Genomic DNA, 6,135 nt, shown 5'->3' with positions numbered 1-6,135 from the left:
GATATCTTAACAACGCTCTGCCTCATTTTGTTCAAGATTCAGTTCTGCTAACAATAGATCTCAGATCTGCCCAAATTCGCCATCTGATCACCATCTCAGATCGACCCAGGCATTTGCATAGGATCCAAACATTCTTCCACTTGGGCACATACCCATAATCAGAGTCCATACTGCTTCCTGTGCAGCGTCAGTATTTTTGGATGAATTATTTTTTTCAAACTGACCTTAGCGACAGTTTTTTTAAATCAATTCATCCACACACAAACATTCCCGTTCTGCGCAGAAACAACCCATGCAGGTTGCTGTTTATGTACTGTACGCATGTTTCATAACGGATGTTTGGTCCTATTCCATTTATGTAAAAGCCTGCCCAGATCTAAAATGGTAAAGCAGAATCGTTTACATGGGAAGTACTGTGCCTTTCAGTCCCGTTCAAGTCTTCAGCAGCCGCCTGCATGGTATATTTTGACAAGGGAGCAAACAAGACTGTCAAGAGTTATCCTCCCTGGTGAGATAGTCACGTGTTTTACAACGGTGTTTAGGCGATAGCGCTGTGGCAATTTGCCGCGGCCGCGCACATTTGTGTCTCTATATATTTTTGAATCATATTGAAACGACTTGCACCTGGATACGGCTCGAGGGAGAATTTCAGTGAAGAAAAGAAACAGAAATGACAGAAAAAGAGAGTTAAACGCGGAAGCAGCGGGAATTTTGCGCAGACAGTGAGGGTGGTCGTGAGATGTAAATATGACAAAATGGATTTTGCTGTAGACCTTTATTTTGTGGGGTGCATTTTCTTTAAGCGTTAATAAAATAGCACTCTATCTGCAAGCGCGACACCTTCTTGTCAAGAAGTTTAAGATTCCGAAAATGTGTTTGATAATCTCGTCTTCTATGACTAAACCGTGAAACAGCAAAGACAGCCATCTTGTTTTCTGTTAGAAAAATAAAAATAGAACACTATATAATTATGAATAAAGTGCTTTCGTATACATTTGTTCTTTTGCAAATATTTGTTTGAACAAATAGTATCTAATGTTGTTCTTCAAAATATAGGAGAGAAAAGAAAAGAATGCATGTCTCAAAACAAATTTAAAACAAATGTTCAGTATATTGTGTGTGAGGGATAACAATATAAGAACAGCGTTTTCTCTCACAGTCGACACTCCGCGATCTGCAACTTGTATTACTATCCCACGTCATTAGCGATTTTCCAGATGCGCTTCCAAAGCTTCCAAGATAGGGGCAAGCAGAAAATGAAAAAAAAATACCTTCATCCACACATCGCATTTTTTACGCCCAAAAAATCTTGCTTTAATTTTATCAAAAAAACATCTAACCCTCCTTACAGAGCAAAAAACTCTTGACAACATGTGGATATATACACCACACATCGCATTTTTTTCCGCCAGCAAAATCATGCATTGATTGTATGAAATATGCATCTTACCCTCCTCACAGAGCAAAACATCTTAACACCATTTGGTGAAATCCAACATACATTTTTGTAACTAATGCCAAAACCTTGTGTTCGAATGCTGAAATAAGGAGAGAAATCTGTATGCAAAAACAGGCCTTAAAGATACCGAACTTCCTGTATAAACCATCTTGTAAATCACGTTATAATTATTACATTGCCTCGCTTTTGTCTTCTGATCGAATTTCTCAGATAAGTTTATCATCTTTTATATCATAAGTGTTTTCCTAACTGTCCCCTTAAAAGACCGCTGGGTCAAACTACAGTGAATGTAACATTTTGTTTTGTCATAACTGAAATAATATCAGATGTTCCAATACCATACCATTCTTCTTTCTTTATTCTGAGTTTTGGAACGTTGGCAGTCTTATCTGTTTTGGGAGAAAAAAAATTAACTGTATAATTATCTGTTTCGGTATTTTCCGTGGAAAAGTGTCCTTTCTCTTTGACAAATGTCAAATTCCATACATGCAGCCTTGCTATACTATCTGTGTAAAGTGGGAACTCTTTTCTTAAGTAAACTACACGTGACTGACATTTTTGTCAATCTCAGTGCGAAATTAATTCTGAAGTAAATACGTGACTGACATTTTTTTTCTCAATCTGCGAAATTGATTCAGCAACAACAACAAAAACAAAACAAAAAATATATAAATAAAGTCCCTACTCTGCATACAAGGGAATTGGTCTGTTGATTTTTTAAAGCACGTGCATGTCAAGCTGTTGGTGTTTGATAATCATTTCTCCAAGCGCAGAGAATGCTCTCGTCCTATATTGCCGCATAAAAGCCTGCATGGATGGATCCACTGTGAGTGCAAAGAGGAATTACACGGTAAGCGAGGTACCTTTTAAGCTTGTTTTAGCATTCAGATTTTTCTCTTCTTTTCAAACACATCTCATGTTAAAAAAAAAATTAAAGAAAGAATAAAAAGCCTGAACACATCCATGGTGGTATTCACGATCGTTTACACGGAAAGAACGGTGTCGATCTTGCGTTCACGCAGAAGCACGTGCAGCTCTGTTAAAACAATACATGAAATGCCAGAGAGAGAGAGAGAGAGAGAGAGAGAGAGAGAGAGAGAGAGAGAGGGTAGAGAGCCACAGAGAGAGCCAGAGAGAGAGCCAGAGAGAGAGGCACAGAGAAAGAGACAGAGAGAGAGAGAGAGCGAGAGAGAGAGAGAGCGAGAGAGATATATATATATATATATATATATAGAGAGAGAGAGAGAGAGAGAGAGAGAGAGAGAGAGAGAGAGAGAGAGAGAGAGAGAGAGAGAGCACATGTGGTGCCTTCCTCATTCATCAAAACGGCCCATGAAAAAACGTTTCAAAGGGCCAAGTAGGTGCAAGAATCGCAAAAATACAAGTACAACTGGCATTTCGTGTGTGCTTTTATTTACGAGTGTTAATTAAAAGTTCATTAATTCGTTGCAGTTATGTGTGTGTGTGTGTGTGTGTGTGTGTGTGTGTGTGTGTGTGTGTGTGTGTGTGTGTGTGTGTGTGTGTGTGTGTGTGTGTGTGCGTGTGTGCATGTTTGGCAAAGGAGGTGCGCGTTGTATATATATATATATATACTAGATGAATACCCGCTTCGCCGGGTACGGCTTCGCCGGGAAGAAGTCGAGCCGAATACCCGGCTGCGCCGGGGACCCGGCTGCGCCGGGTGTACGCCGGCTTCGCCGGCGCACCGCACGAAGGAAAGGAGATAAACGCGCAAAACACTGGAGAAGAGTAGTTACCTTCTAAAAATAGTATAACGGGAATATGGATTGAGCGTTGTCGACAGTGACATTCTAAAAATAGAAACGGGAATATGGATTGACGCCACACGAAGGAAGGGAGATAAACGCTGAAAACACTGGAGAAGATAAGGAAGAGTTACTGGGAATGGATCCAGAGAAAAACCAAAATCGGTTCAGCGCTGCGCTCTGAGAGCACGTGTTGAAATATCTCATCGATGAGGTTGTGTCAGGGGTGTACCTGAATATGGCCACCAAATTTGAAAGAGATCCATCGAGAACTTTGGCCGTGCATCGCGGACACACACACAAACACACACACACACACACACACACACACACACACACACACATACACAGACACAAGTCGTATATATATATGTAATCCTCTTCGTGATTGTTTTATAGTTAGGTTAAGCGCCGTTTAAAAAATACACACACAAAAACTATATGCCTTACTTACAATGAGATCATAGGTATACCTCCCCCCAACAAAATTTGATCTGGAATGTAGGAGGGGGTGGTATGCTCTTCCTCATTCATCAAAACGGGTCGTCTTATCTAGGGGGAAAAGGGTTCCTAAAACCCCAAGATGCACAAAACTAGGGTCACAAATGCAAGTGCAATTTGCATACAAGTGTGCACTGCGTGCCTTTATTTGCGAGATATGCTAGTATGCACATCTTTTTGTGTTAGTGTGAAGACAATATTGTTTGGTAAAGTTTCACTGCCAAGGGCAAAAAGGTCATTTACCCCACTTGCAATGATAGAGTAGATGGAAAGGCAAGAGAACAAGTATAAAAACAGAGCATAGTAGGCAGAAAAAAGACTTATGTGTGAGGAGTCAAAACTGAGTCTGTTAAAAGGTTTGTTCCTGAAAACAAGTCTATTTTCATGCATGACTTTTAGTTTAGTAAAGCATAAGAATAGAAGTATAAGCCTAACTGGTTTTTTTCTGTGCCTTTATTTACGAGAGTAGGCTATGTAATGTACAGGGTTGTCTATTGTTTGGTAAAGTGTCTCTCTTTTTTTTTACATAAAACAAGTCTAATGCCCTACTTTCATTGAGATTAGAATTATACAAAATTCACTTTGGGACGGTGATTGGCTGGGTGTAGGCTTTGTTGTTAATGCTTGCATGGTGCTTATAGCTAGTTCCGTAAAGCCGTACAGTGGCAAAAAAGTCAGCCCCCATGATATAAGATATAAAATTATATTTAATTGGTGACTGGAGGATTTGCATACAATTATTTTCCTTATTTGTTTGTTCAATCATGGGCTGAAACTCCCACGGCTTTTACGTGTATGACCGTTTTTACCCCGCCGTTTAGGCAGCCATACGCCGCTTTCGGAGGAAGCATGCTGGGTATTTTCGTGTTTCTATAACCCACTGAACTCTGACATGGATTACAGGATCTTTTTCGTGCGCACTTGGTCTTGTGCTTGCGTGTACACACGGGGGTGTTCGGACACCGAGGAGAGTCTGCACACACAGTTGACTCTGAGAAATAAATCTCTCGCCGAACGTGGGGACGAACTCACGCTGACAGCGGCCAACTGGATACAAATCCAGCGCGCTACCGACTGAGCTACATCCCTGCCCTATTTTCCTTATTAATGCTTGACTTTTAGTTGGATATAACAAGGTTTAAAAAATCAATACCCAACGCCCTTTCTTATAGGAAGCTGTTGAAAGTTGCTCTTTAAAGCACACAACTGTACCATGAAACAGCTTGACGAATCAACCCACGCTCACAACGTGTATCGTCACTTTTATATATATTCTTCAAAATCAAGCCATTGCAGTAACTCAATGCACGCCTTTCTGCCAGGACACCATTGTGCCAAAAAACCGGAAAAACTCACCAGTAAAACAAAACAAAACAAGACAAAAGCTAAAACCATTAAACATCTAAATCAAACTCCCCGCCGAGTCAAAGAGACAGTTTGAAAAGGGATAGTGTTAAATCTGATCCGAGAAGTGAAGATTCTCCAGTGAAAAAAAAATAAACTGGGACAAAAACACGACATTGTCTGGGTGGTCTTAAGAGCTGCAGTTAGAAGATTTACTGGGTGGAACATCAGGGGTGGCTAGGATTTATAGTGCGACTCCTGAGGAGAGAAGAGTTGTGTGTGTGTGAAACGCCCCTTAGCATACATGATGTGTGGCGTGGAAAAACATTAGCGTGTCTATATGTACAGCGAAGTGATGCAACATCACGCACCATAAGACACGAAGATGCGTTCATGAATGATCGTGAAAAATAGGAACAGACAGTCTATAGCTGTAAGTAGGGAAAGAGTATCTAATTCCGACCGATTGAAATTATAGCTTCATTCTCAAGGCTCTAAATCGTAAACTGTATAGATAGGTTTTATGCTCGATAGTGGCTCTTGTATGGGTTGTTATGCCCATGCTGAGAGTGACAGTGCATGCGTAAGAATGTAAAAGGCGTCATTCAAGGCTTAGCCGAAAGTCAATCAATCAATCAATATGAGGCTTATATCGCGCGTATTCCGTGGGTACAGTTCTAAGCGCAGGGATTTTTTTTATTTTTTTTATGCAATTTATATCGCGCACATATTCAAGGCGCAGGAATTTATTTATGCCGTGTGAGATGGAATTTTTTTTACACAATACATCACGCATTCACATCGGCCAGCAGATCGCAGCCATTTCGGCGCATATCCTACTTTTCACGGCCTATTATTCCAAGTCACACGGGTATTTCGGTGGACATTTTTATCTATGCCTATACAATTTTGCCAGGAAAGACCCTTTTGTCAAACGTGGGATCTTTAACGTGCACACCCCAATGCAGTGTACACGAAGGGACCTCGGTTTTTCGTCTCATCCGAAAGACCAGCACTTGAACCCACCACCTAGGTTAGGAAAGGGGGGAGAAAATTGCTAACGCC

This window comes from Littorina saxatilis, linkage group LG17, assembly GCF_037325665.1.
Source record: "Littorina saxatilis isolate snail1 linkage group LG17, US_GU_Lsax_2.0, whole genome shotgun sequence".
Classification (NCBI taxonomy): domain Eukaryota; kingdom Metazoa; phylum Mollusca; class Gastropoda; order Littorinimorpha; family Littorinidae; genus Littorina; species Littorina saxatilis.
This window is presented reverse-complemented; position numbering follows the sequence as displayed.